At 42.7% G+C, this 14,245-nt stretch overlaps 1 protein-coding gene across 14 annotated transcripts in view; it reads left to right on the plus strand.

The window, feature by feature from the left end:
• Positions 1 to 14,245, plus strand: part of DENND1A (DENN domain containing 1A) — a 470,320-nt gene that overhangs the window by 311,331 nt on the left and 144,744 nt on the right. The gene's annotated exons all lie outside the window — the stretch shown is intronic.

The raw sequence follows: 14,245 nt of genomic DNA on the forward strand, positions 1-14,245 counted from the left end.
CAACAGACTAAGAAAGGTAAACCATATCAAAACATATGCCAAAAAAGTATTTTGGGGAAAAATCAACACCTGTTCATAATAAAAGCTCTTAGCAAACCAGATGTCTTCATTGTGATAAAGAGCATCTAGGACAAGCCCTGGCTGAGTAGCTCGGTTGGAGCATCATCCTAATACAGGAAGGTTGCATGTTCAATCCCTGGTCAGGACACATACAGAAATCAACCAATGAGTGCACGAATGGGTGGAACAACAAATCTCTGTCTCTCTGTAAAAATCAATAGATAAAAATTTTAAAATAATAAAGAGCATGTAGGAAGAATCTACATCACACTTAATGGTGAAGGACCGAATACTTTCCCCATGTGAATGAGAACAAAAAAGGATGTCTACTCTTAAAATTTCTATTCCGCATTTTACTGGAGGTTCTAATCAGTTCACTAAGACAAGAAAAATAAAAGGCTTAAAGATTAAAAAGAAGAAAAATTGTCTTTATTTAGACAACATAACCACATATTTGGAAAATCCTAAGGAGTCTCGTAAATGAATTTAAAAAATATGCAGAATAAAGTCAGTATACAAAAACTCAAATGTATTTCTATATACTAGTAATGAGCAATTGAAAATGAAATTTTTAGAGTACCGTTTAAAATAGCAAACAAAACATGAAATAATTAGGAATAAATTTACCAAAATATGTGCAAGATTTGTATAGTGAAAACTATAAAACATTTCTGAGGAAAAAAATTTAAAAACCTAAACAAATGAAGAGATTAGATTTTGGATTAGAAGGCTCAATATTTTTAAGATGTTAAATGTTTCCTTAATTAATCTATAAATCCACTATAATCCCAATCCAAATTCTAGATGGCTTTAGAAAGGGGGAAAAATACTTGAGGAGCTGATTTTAAAATATCTATGACTATGCAACAGATCTAGAATAGCCAAAACAATGTTGAAACAGAACAAAGTTCTAGGACTTATATTAGCTACTTTCAAGACTTACTATAAAGTTATAGTAACTGTAGCTAGACATACCGTTCAGTAGAACAGAATAAACAGTTCAGAATTAGACCTACACATAAATGGTCAGTTGATTTTCAACAAATATATAGTCAAAGTAATTCAATAGAGAAAGGATAGTTTTATGTGTGTCTGTGTTTTGCCACAAATGCTACTGGAACAATTGGATATCCATATGGTAAAAAATGAATCTTGACTTTTACCTCATGCACATACTGGTTCAAAATGAATTATAGTCCTAAACATAGAAACAAAAAGTATAAAATGAATAGAAGAAAATATAGGAGAAAACTTCAGGAAGCAAGAAAGAGTTATTAGATAAGACACAAAAAAGCGCACACCATAAAAGTGAGAAATGGAACATCATGAAAGGTAAAAACGGACGTTAGCACTTCCTTTTGAAAAATAATTTTAATTATATAATGTTAATTTTTTTCATTGAAGTGTATGTGTAGATATTCTGATCTCCTGAGTTAGGCCAGCAAGTCATATGACCCCGTACTTCCCTCCTCTGCTGGGAAACTAGAGAATTAGCAATGACCTCCTAATTGCATGCCTTGTCTTCAGTGTCATCCAACTCCGATCAGTTTTCTAGTCTTTGTCCTTGCCCCTCCCTCAGTAGTTAATCACTCTGTCCTTTGTATTCTCAAAGCACATGGGAAATCCCTCTGTTAGAGTTATAGTGGAATTATAGGGCTATATCATGTCTTTGGGAGTTCAAAGGCAAAACTGGTTTAGAAGGGCCAGATGCACTTAAGCCCAGGGTCTGCTTGCTGCCTATCCTCTGGAGTACCCCACACTCTCGAGATGCTGCCTCAGGGCCTCCTGGGAGCTTGTGTGCTGTTCTTGTGAGTCAACAATGCTTTTGATCCCAGAAGCAAAGGGCTAGATCGGCACACACTGTCTGGCCTAAGCAATCTGCCTTTTGCAAAATGTCTAACTAATAGTAAACTTTACAAAACAAACAAAAACAACCATTCTTAAAATCCCAATAGGAAGAAAAAATGCTGACGGGGAAGATGAGCAGACTTTGATTATACTGAATACCTTACATAATATACCGTATTTTTCCGTGTATAAGATGCCCCCATGTATGAGATGCTCCCAACTTTTCCAACCCAAAATTAAGAAATCAACATTTTAAACATGAAACATAACACATTTTTATTTAGCAATCACCACAGGTAAAGTTTACATACCACTGCTATGATATTATGCAGCATATCACTTTATTCAGCCTCTGTTGCATCATTGCTCTCTTCTTCATCACTATTAGTTCCAGACATATCAATTGCTGGGGCAGACCCTGAGCGATGGATGAATGATTACTTTAACACGTTTCTGTGAAGAGAGGGCTAAGGCACTACTTGGCTTTCGCCTGCCTCCTTTGGCTTTTGTTGTCATAACAGCTTGAACTAAAATTAAGCTCTAGATAAAATCAGAAAGGTAAGCATCCTTGAGAAAGTATATGCTTCTACAAGGTCGAGTCTAAAAGACTAAACATAGAGATTCTAGCAAAACATCCCGGGGGATTGGACTTGTTTGGAAAAGTCAAGGTAGGGGCTGCCGCCTTCAGCAAGGTGCCCTCAGAGGCCCCCGACCTTTCAGAGAATCCTCCTTATAGACATTCTAACCAAGTGCTATGCTTTCCCACATCAATTTCTTCAACTTCTATTGTGTCACTGCTGTCTTCGGAGTCACTGTCTATATATGTGAGATTATCCTCATAAACTGGTGGCATTTTCCGAGCTAACTTTGTTCGTGTTCTCATGGCCGGTCCTTCTCTCCTCATGAAATTGAAGCACCACTTTGCCTTTCCTGTAAAATCAATAGTGTTAGTTTTGCTTGCAAACATTCTTGCCTGACAATGAATAAGCTTGGTTGACACACATAAGCCACTCTGGTGCTGCTCCATAATCCAAGTCTTAAGCCTCTGCTCCAAGTTTGCCCATTTCGCTGGTTTTCCTCTTAAGGCCTTCTTCTTTTTTGGCATCTTAAGGAGTTGTTCTTCCTGTTTTCTCCACTGTCTGATCATACGCTCAGTGGGAGGAGGTCCAAATTGTCTCTCTGTGGCTCTATTTCCATACTCTTTTGCATAGCTGATTACATTCAGTTTGAATTTTGCAGAGTAAGGCAATTGCTTACCGGGATTTATCTTCTTATTTTTTGACATCTTTATGGGCTCAGAATGCTCCTGTCCCTGTTGCATCTGCGCACTCTCCACCTCCACCTCCAATTACAGCATCAGCAGATGACAGTAACAATAAGGCTCATGATTGGAGAAAGCCTAGTTGACAAGGTATGGGCTGCTACGCAACAGTGTGGCTCCCTCTTCGGCTGACTTCCGTGTATAAGATGCCCCTCAATTTTCAGTCAAACAATTTTAGAAAAAATAGTGTCTTATACATGGAAAAATACGGTAAATCTTTGTGTGTATAGACCTTGTAGTCTTACGTACTCCTTGTGCCATGTGAAAGCATATATTGTTAGTGTTCACTGGCAGAATGTTTATTTGTTCAACAGGGATTTTTTATGGAGAAATGTTAGTTAAAGGGGACAAGCTTTCAGTTATAACATTAATATGTTCTGAGGATCTACTAGACAGCATAGTGACGATGTTAATAATACAAAAAAAAAGATAACTGAAGTAATGGACATGTTAATTAGATAAGTTGTGGTGATTATTTCATAACATTTATGTCAAATCACCACATTATACTTCAAATATGTACAGTTTTGTCTATTATACTTAATAAAGCAGCCATTTCCTAAGCACCTACTATGTGCTGTGCTTTGCACTGAATATGTGCACACAGAGATGATTAAGACATGGACCTCATTCTCAGTGAGTCACAGAGCTAATGGAAGGCTAGACTGCCAGTCTTGCCCCCACTTCTCCAATCCCAGGCCATTCTCTTGCTATAAATGAAGGGATATTATGGAACATGCATATATCACTCCCCAATTTAAAACCCTTTACTGGCTCCCCGTTCTCCCTCTGGGTGAAATTCGAGCTCCAGAATATGGCCCTTTATGATCCAGTCTGCCTCCCTCTCCTGGCACATCTCTTGCTGCTTTCCTACCCGCTTACACTTCACACCAGCAGCTTCGCCTCCATCTGCAGGAGCCCGGACACTTCTGGTTCAGTATCCCAAATGGGCAGATCTACAGCCAGTTCAGGAATGGAGATTATTTTCCCAGCCAAGTGTTTTTTGGCTGTAGGCTCAGTGTGTTGGGCCTTAGGAACATGGAGATGTGTAGGAAACAGTCGCTGTTCCTGGAAAAGGAGAGAGGAGCATACTGGGAGGCGGGAACAGAATGAATGGAGACTGGAGGTGTGAACAAAAGTGGATGTGTTTGGGCAGGGATTAATCGTTTAGTCCAGCTGGAACATAGGGTGAGTGGTTGGGAGGGACAAAAGGTGAAACCAAAGAAGTAGACGGGAGGGACCAGATTGGGAGTGGCCTTCTGTCATAAACACACATTTGAGCTTCATATTTTGGGCACTGGGGAATCAACTAAGATAATTAAGCCAAGGAATGATGGGATAGGATCTGCACTGAACTGAGTCCCAGACTGAAGGTTGAGTGTTGGATCCAACCTCTTGTTGCTTTTCTGGTTCCGAGAATCTGGCCAAAGCTACCCCTCACCCCAAACTACTGATATTGGACTTGGGGTCAGGGGACAGTTTGATGAAAAGAATTCTTACAAGTGTCCAGTCTTTCATCCTTCATTCTTTAAAAGGATTGCCTGAAGGTCTCTGTTCTTGTTGGACCACTCACCAGGAGTGCCTACTCCATGACTTACTAATTTCAGGCAGGAAGGGAAGGAGCATCGTGGCCCAGTGGGCCTTGCCCTGAGTGTGTGTGCATGATTTGTCAACAATCGAGTATTTTATGGGAGTTTATGGGACTTCATTAAAGACGCTGGAGCAGGAGCACTGTGGGACATCAGAAGAGACCTCAGCAATAAACCGCAGCTCCAAGCTTTGGAATGCAGTAAATGTTTAAGAGACTTCCTTCCTTTCATTACTGAATTTTACTTTACTTTCATACCAGTAAAGAGTTGTGTTTTAATGGTTGAAATTTCTTGATTCCGTTTTCCCCAGGTCTGTTTAAAAGCTACATTTTATCTTTGAGGATGTTTGGCTCGTGGTAGAGGAAGTGCTGCCAGCAAATTCAATTAACTGGCAGAGCTCACAGATATTGTACACGGATTTCTTTTTTTCTTCTTTTTCACAACTGCTACATAAACACAGCTGGGTTTAATATTTGTTGTAACAAAGATTCAACTTGAATCATTTTACTCTGGGTAATTAATGCATGGAATCTCGGCTACTTTTTCGTTTGTTTGTAATCCTCTGCATTTCTTTGCTCTGGCTATCCAGATAATGAACTGTGCTCCTCTAGGTCTTTGCCCTGCCTTAAAACTGCTTAATATTTGGCCGTTCCCACTAGAGAGCAGATGCTTTTCTTTGAAGAATTGAATTTCTGTCAGCTCTTTTATGCATCATGTGTTTGGAACTGTAAGTGGATCAAGTTGTTCATCACAGCAGGGACACTGTGAAACACATCTATTATACACACTTCCCACCCCCCTTCCTGTATTTCCTCCCCTGAGGAGGTGGAGATGCCCAAATCCCCTTGGGAGATATCTCACTCCGTGTGGCTGCATCACATGGATGTGATCCACCCTGGATCCGTCCTGGCCGCATCCCTAAGCGTGGAGATCTCTATCCATTCAGCCCAGATTGCTGCTGAGACAAATCCTGCTTTTATCTGTGTAAACACCAGGCAGTTCATTAACTCCCAAATACACACCCAAGTTCGGGTCACTAAATAAACCCACCAGGCTTAGCATAATGAGTGATGTTTCAGTAAAAGATGCTCTAGAAAATGTTCATTGTGAGCCCATGATTCTTTTTTTATGCTAAAATAATGGCTTGGGTAGTTTTGACTTTGGAGTTGAGCTAGCATGGAAGAATAGGCACCACCTATTAGGCTTCAACTGTGTGCCAGCTACTGTGCTTGGTGCATTGGAAATCTTGACTTTTAAAAAAATATATTTTTATTGATTTCAGAGAGGAAGGGAGAGGGGGAGAGAGATAGACACATCAGTGATTGAGAATCATCTATTGGCTGCCTCCTGCATGCCCCATACTCGGTATCGAGCCCGCAACCTGGGCATATGCCCTGACTGGAATCGAACCATGACCTCCTGGTTCATAGGTCTATACTCAACCACTGAGTCACACTGTCTGGGCTTGACTTATTTTTTAAATCTTCACCTAAGGACATGCTTATTGATTTTACAGAGGGGAGAAGGGAGAGAGAGAGAGAAACATTGAGTGGTTGCCTTCCTGTACCATCAATCCCACAGCCTAGTTATGTGCCCTGACCGAAAATTGAACCCTGCAACCTTTCCTTGTAACCACGCCGGCCATGGAGAAAATCTTAACATGTAATCTACATAACAATCCTTTAAAAAGTAATGGTAGTTACTTTACCCCATCCAGTTAATAGCAGCTGACTCGGGATTTGAATTCAGGTCCATTGGAACCCAGTGTAAAGCAACATATTATTTGTTGGGTATTGTACCCTCACGCTCAGGGTTTGCTACACATTCATTCGTTCATTGGTTAATTAGTCAATGCATTGATTTATTACACCTGCTTATTACATGCTGCCATTTCTCCATTTGATTCCCCCCATTCCATGGCAATTCTCAGGCCAACTGGCTTTCATGAACAACTTGTATCTGTAAGTCTGAACTGGAGGTGATTTGAGTCATTTATTTAGTTTTGTTTTTCCCATCAGAACTCAATGCAAATACAATCCAACTTCCCCAAACAACCTACCATTTTCTTCGAGTTTTCATTTTGCATATTTCAATCCCTAGATTCAGCTTTGAACTGACAGCTAAAAAAAAAAAAAGAAGAAGAAAATCCAAATCCAAGTAGTTCATTTTGTCAACACAGCTTTGAAAAAAAAAGTCTTGATGTTCCTGCTGTGATATGCTCAGCTTTTGGGCCTCAGATAGTGGTGCAGAGGGGAAAGTGCATTTTGGTGCATTTTTAATAGATAACATTCAATTTGCAGGAGTCATTCTGGGATATCACATGTCTGACTGAAATACCACTGTCTGTGGAATTAATTGTAGTTAAATGGGAAGGTGGCCTTTGCTCACAAAGAAAGTCATTAGTCTCTTGATAAACAGTTTTAGTTATGATTAACTTGAGTCTTCTTCCAAACACTTTTCATTAGAACCAGGCATGGTGTCCTGGTTCATTAGAAATAGAGCAGCCCCTTTATTTTTGATTTGCTGTCCATTTTGTTGTTGAAAGATTTGGCGTGTGTTTTTTTAATTGGTAGAGGATATGTTGTAAAAAAGAAAAAATCCATGTATAACTTTCCTTTTGCAAGTGCATCTCTATTTTTTCAAAGGTAACTTACATTTTTATTTTGCGTATTGTGTTTGCAAGAGAATGGCTCTTGGTTTATTCATGTTGACAACTGAAAAGCCTTAGACCTAATTAAAAGAATTTCCTCGAGCACCTTTACTGAACCATTTCATTACGCGGCACTGCACAGCTTGCATTGTGAAACATGGTGATGGTGTAGATCTGACCTTTAAACTTAAACTGCCAGAAGTATGGGGAGAAAACCCTCCTTTGAAAATACTCCCAGATACATACATATATAGGCATACGTGCATGCATATATTTAGTTAGAAATAATCTTTATATTGAATGATCACCTGGTAATTTAAATACACATTTACTTTAAGTCCATCTTCCTATAGCTTGGGCAGATTTTCAGCTGCATTAAGAAAGTAGTGAGTGTGGGTGTGTGTGTGTGTGTGTGTGTGTGTGTGTGTGTGTGTGTGTGTGTGTTTTGAAGCTAAATTGTTTTATAGGGAAACCAAAGACAATTTCACTTCCTCTGGGCAAAAAAAAAAAAGTGTATGAGGAAGATAAGCTTTACAAATAGAAAAATGCAAAAGCCTTTGCTGCTGGGTGTCTCAGGATAAAATGCTGAGGGAGGGGTTACACGCGTGGGGAGAGCTGCAGTGTTTGTACCAGAATCCTCCCGAGCTCTATTTGGCAGGTAGTGGAAATGGGTCTTTTTGTTTTTGTTTTGAAATTGTATGTTTTTACTTCAAGAATATCTTCCTAAAGAGATAAGAAATCAAATGAAGGACTTGTATGCATGCATATAAGCATAAACAATGGACGCAAAACTCTGGGGGGTGAGGGCAAGTGTGGGTGTGGGGTGGGGGGGTAATGGTAAGATATGTACACATATAATACCTCAATAAAAAATTTATATAAAAAAAAAGAATATCTTCCTAAAGACTTGATAGTTTGTTCATAGCATGCTCAACAAAGCCATTATAGCACAAAGTGAAGTAGCCTTCACATAATGAAAATTAATCCTTTTGTCTGACAAAAAAAGCTGCTTAGTATTGTAATGCTTGCTTCTAACTTTCTGACTTAATACTCAGCCCGTGAGATGTCAGGAGAGTCGGAGGGAGCAGAGACCTGGGCCCCTGGGGTCAGAGCCAGCTCCAGCTCCGAGCGCCGTCTAACTAGCACAGTCCCGACTCCCCCATGGAGAACCGTAACTTTGAGGGGAAAATGGGATGCAGAAGAAGCAATTAAAGCCAACTGAGGTCAAGGTACAACCATGTTCTCAAGAAACAGAAAAGCAAGGAGTGAGAGGAAGCAATAATGGAGATATATTAAGTTTGGGGAAAATAAACCAGTATCGGGGACAAACCCAATTTGCTAGCCTAAGAAATCCTGGCAGCAGTGAGAAGTAATGGAATAGCACCAACTTGAGAGGAAGACAGACTTGGGCTTGGCGTTGGCCTCTGCCCCTTGCTGCACCAGCCACCGGCTACTGGCTGTGCCGTGAGGCCGAGGCTCACTGTCCTCATCTCTGTAATGGGATAACTGCCGCCTAGCACAGTGGTGCTGAAATTTCCACAGGGCTGGGCATGAAAACACCTGCCACGGCAGTTGGTACCTAGTGGGGTGCTTCATAAATGCTAGTTCCTGTTCCTTTTTCCTGGTTTTCCCAGAAACTGTTACTGGGAAGAGAATGAAGTGGGATTGCCTTTACCTAGCAAGACTTTTTGCTTCCAATTTGAGGCAAGAACTAGCCAAGGCACAGGTAGATAACACCGGGTCTGTGTGAAGACAGCAAAGGGAGGCAGTGTAGATGTGCCCCACGGACAGGACAGCGCGGCAGTAAGTAGTCCCGCTGCCCCTGTCCACACCCAGACATCTTCCAGGAGACCCTGGTCCAGAGCCCTGACGCCTGCTTTATTCAGGAAAGGAAGAATCCATTTGCCTTAGTCCTTGAGGGCCATTTTTTAAAGGCACAACAAAAGTATGATTCTATTGCCCCCTCCCAGCTGCTGCTGGGTGTCTGAATTGTCCAACAAAAATCTTTAAACTCCAAATCTGACACTGAGCAATTAACGCACCTCCTCAGGGAAAGAAATGGGGCCCCTGCACAGGCTGACTTGAGCCAGACATTTAGAAGAACTGTCCCTCTACTTGAGGTGCCGCGCTGAGGATGTTCATGGTCCCTGCCTTCCTAAGTGCTCGATCTAATAGAAGAGAGAGACAGACATTGGATTGTTGGAAAATGCGTTGTTGCACATCGCTGTGTGTCCCTAAAGGAAAGGTATAGTGAGAGTATAAAATGGGGCGCCGCTATCTAGTCTGAGGGGGTCAGTCTGAGGAAGTGATATTTGAGCTGAGATCTGAAGGATGTGTAGTACTTGATCTAGGACCCTGTGTTGTCCAACATGCTAGCCACTATCCCCATGTGACTATTTAAATTGATTTAAATGAAGTAAAATTTAAATTTTCAATTCCTGAGTCACACTAGCCACATTTCAAGTGCTCAGTTGCAGCTGCCACGTTGGATCACACATATGCTAGATTATTTACGGAAAGTCCTGTTGGACGGTGCTGAATTCTAGGGAGTGATGGCAGTGAGAGCTCTCTAAGCAGAGGAGCTAGCTTATGTGAAGGCCTTGGGGTGTGAGGGAGGCCAGTGCAACCAGGGCCCCGAGGGTGTGGCTAAAACCAGGGAAGCAGGAACCTCGCATCTGAAAGAGGCTGGGGCCAAATCACTCAGAGCCTTGCAGGCCAGGCTGGGACTTTAGTCTTTGTCTTCAGAACAATAAGGAAGCTGCTGAATGATCTTAGGGTGCCAGTGCTGATGGAAAGAGATGGATGGGAGAGTCTTAGAGGAGGACAGATGAACAGTATGCCATCCTTATTCTCCCTTCTCTCCCCCGCAAGTCGCTACCAAGTGACAAATCTGTATTTGTTGAGTGCCAATATGAACTGCAAGGGTTATTTTCGTTCTAGTGGTGAGGAAGATATGTACACTTCCGGTTGTACAAAAGGCTAAATGATAGGACAGTGATGTAGACAATACGAGAGCGCCTTTTGAAGCAGTAATAAGCTAACTTAGGCTGGTCTGGGGGAGCTTAACTGTGTCAGGAGCTGGGCCCTGGTCCTATGCAACTCTGTCCAGCACAGCTTCAGCGTGGGGCCTGCAAAGGTGAGGCGTCCACCTAAGCCACAGGCCAGTGTGCCCTGGGAAGGAGCTCTTTGTTGTGACAGAGGACATCACAGAGAGTCAGAGGCTTTTTTTTTCCTTTTTTTTTTTTTATAGGAGGGTTTTGTTAGAGAGTAGGATGAAGAACATCCCAGGCCGAGGGATGATTTCTTGGCCTCTGAAATCGAAGAGAAGACAACGTGGGGAACAGAGCTTGAGCCAGGCCCATAGAAGGCCTTGAATATTGTGCTAAGGAATGTGCACTTTATGTTAGCAGCATGGAACCACTGCAGATTTTAGAGGAAGGGAGTGATAAGATTCAACCTGCTGTTCCAGGAGACAGTTCAATGCACGAGATGGATTGGACCAAAAAGAAAATCGAGGAAGGGCCACCAGTTGTGAAAGACTGTTGCAGTAGTCCAGGTAAAAGATGAAGCCTGAACTAATACCAAAAAGCTAGGCAGTCCGCCACATCCATTATCCATTTTACACCCAATATATTTCAGGCCTCACAGTGCATGTTGGTTGCAGATGCCTCATTTCACAGGGGAGGAAACTGAAGCTCAGAAAGGCTAAGAGAGTAGGGAAGCCAGGTTTCTAACCCTAGACTTTGGCTTATGTGATGCAAGCTCTACTCTCTCCTGCATGCGGAATGCAGGGGATAGAGAAGCAGGTGAAGCCAGGAGGCCTGAGAGGTAGAGCCTACAGTGACCAGGTAAAACAGGAGCCAGGGCAGGGTAGGGAACACTGCATTTGTTACTGGACATGTTCCCTTTGCAGTGTTGTCCACGTTAACTCATTCAGCAACCACAGGTCCATTTGCCTTGCAATTTGGGTTTCATCTTAATGATGACCTTCTGCAGAAGGGAACAGAATGAGTGTTAATTTCTCCCCCAACCCTACCCAACTAAGACCACTTTCTTCTAATGACCAAATGTGATCCTAGACCTGCCTCAAGGCAGAGGCTCAGCCACTGGAAATGCCTTGCAGGAGGTCAGAACACTCGCCATCTGTTCTTTCATTCAGAAGAAACTGCTGGGTGACCAGGCCCTGTGGACCTTCTGGGAACTCGGTGTCTGGCAGGAAAGATGGTAGACACTGCAACTCACCAGAGAATCACCTATGCAGTCCCAGGGGCTCAGGCACGGTGTCATTAGCCAGGTCTCAGGGGTTAGGGAAGGCTTTGCAGATGAGGGGACATCTGGCTTCCGTCTTTCCCTTAACCCAAGGCAGTGTTTAATTTGACTATTAAAGAAAAATACCTCATTTAAATTCTTTATTATAAAAGTAACATATGCTTTTTTATAAAGGATAATCAAAACAATCAAAAGTTCATAAAATAGAAAGCATCTCTGCATGGTTAATGCTTGATACATGGCATTTTAGATTTATACTACAGATATGTACATATATAATTCTTAAACGCTTCATGCTGTACATATTGCTCTGCAGTTCGCGTGTTTTCCTCCCATTTGGCAATATTTTGTGGACATCCTTTCATGTCAGTTTACAGACTACATCCACATTCTGTTAGCTATACTGTGCTTCATAGTGAGGATGTGGTATAACATACTTCATCGGCCCCGTTGATGGACGCGTGGATGGTCTTTCAGAGGGTGAAGAGATGTTCTCAAGCAGGACAGGAAGGGACAGGGACAGCTCCCTCGGAGTTGTCGGCGTGTGTATTGACTGGAGAGTCGTATGTGCTTCTAATAGAAATTCCGTATCAGTCGAGTAAAATTTGCCAGGGGGCTGCGAGAGGGAAGCCAGGCCAACTGAGGAAAGCCTGGCTGCTCTGAGGAACTGGATGGTTTTCTGAAGGTCCTGGTGGCCAAGGGTGGGGGCATGGAAGGATTTGAGGGAGGGGGTGAGTTGATCAGATTCATGTTTTTCCAAAATGACTGGGACAGCTCTGGGTGGATGGCATTGAGGGGAAACTGGAGGCAGAGCGCCCATCTAGGAAACTACTGCTCCACCAGTCTGGGCCAGAGAGACTGATGGAGCTGACGGGCGCAGGGCCAAGGTCATGGGCTCTGAGAGGAGAGCAGGTCAGGACATAGTTGGGGTGGTGTTGATGAGACGTGAGAATGGTGGAAATGAAAAGAGAAGTAGGGAATCCAGCATCGGAATCTGTCCTAGGAGGCTGGTTGGAGTATGCTGCAGTAACCACAATGGGAGACACTGATGAATTCAACTCTGTAGTCCCTTCCCTTTGTTTTCTGCCTGCCTCCTCTGATGCCTGGTTACAGGAGGAAGCCATCCTCATCAGCATTTCCGTTACCCCCAACTTAAGCCCAATGCACCCCGATGTCAGGGATCTGATCAGACCCTCCAGGAGTACTCAGGAAGCTCAGCTTTAGATGTCTGACCGGGTTATTTGAGCCTTAGATTTCTTCCCTCAGTTTCATTTAAAGGACAAAATGCTACCACCAGTTATCAGATGTGTATACACTTGAAGTTCCCAAGTTTGAAGTGCTGACAAAAGCTTCCGCATGTTGCAGGGTGAAGAGAGGTCTTCAGAAGTCTTGGCCTAAGTGGTCACAGGGGCACCAAGAGCCCAGGACCACTTGGCTGGTTTCAGACCAGCTGGGCAGGTGGGAAGGCACACACTCGTGTTTGCTCAGTTACCATCAGCGACTACCTCTTTGTGTAAATGGTAATGAGGCCATTAGGAGAGGCTTACCTGAAGAGCAGCTTGTGAATCCTAGGTAATTAAACACCTCCTGAATGAACGGGAAAGGCCAGGGAAGGTTAAGTGAGGAATAATCTGCGGCACAGGTGGCCCAAGGCCTTTGAGGAGCCGGAAGAAGAGTGACAGTGGCTTGCACCGTTTCAAAGGATGGAAATGTCCAGGAGGGACAGGATTTTTATTACTTGGAGGGTGGGGAGTGGGCAGTATTTTTAACGTCTTAATGAAGCATGTATGCATTGCTGGTGGGAATGCAGACTGGCGCAGCCACTATGGAAAACAGTATGGAGTTTCCTAAAAAATTAAAAATGGAAATGCCATTTGACCCGGTGATCCCACTTCTGGCAATATATCCTAAAAATCCCGAACACCAATCAGAAAGAATATATGCACCCCTAGGTTCATAGCAGCGTTATTTACAATAGCCGAGATCTGGAAAGAGCGTAAGTACCCATCAGTAGATGAGTGGATTAAAAAACAGTGGTACATTTACACTTTGGAATACTATGCGGCTGTACAAAAAAGAAGGAACTCTTACCCTTTGCAATAGCATGGATGGACCTGGAGATTATTATGCTAAGCAAAATAAGCGAGTCAGAGAAAGACAAATGCCATATGATCTCACTTATATGTGGAATCTAATGAACAAAATAAACTGATGAACAAAATAGGACCAGAGGCATGGATGCATGGAACAGACTTACAGATCTCAGAGGGGCGGGGGTTGTGGGGGACTGGAAGAGATTAACTAAAGAACATATATTCATATATGCATAGTCCCTGGACATAGACAACAGTGTGGTGAAGGCCGGAAGGTGGGGGAGGACCTGGGTAAATAGGGTTAAGGGGGAGGAGGGGAAAATGGGAGACATCTGTTATAGTGTCAACAATTAAAAAAAAAAAAAGCATGTGTCTTTTTCACATTGCTATTTCAGGTTGAAAGTCCATGGCAATC

The sequence above is a fragment of the Cnephaeus nilssonii genome (genome assembly GCF_951640355.1).
Source record: "Cnephaeus nilssonii genome assembly, chromosome: 14".
Classification (NCBI taxonomy): domain Eukaryota; kingdom Metazoa; phylum Chordata; class Mammalia; order Chiroptera; family Vespertilionidae; genus Cnephaeus; species Cnephaeus nilssonii.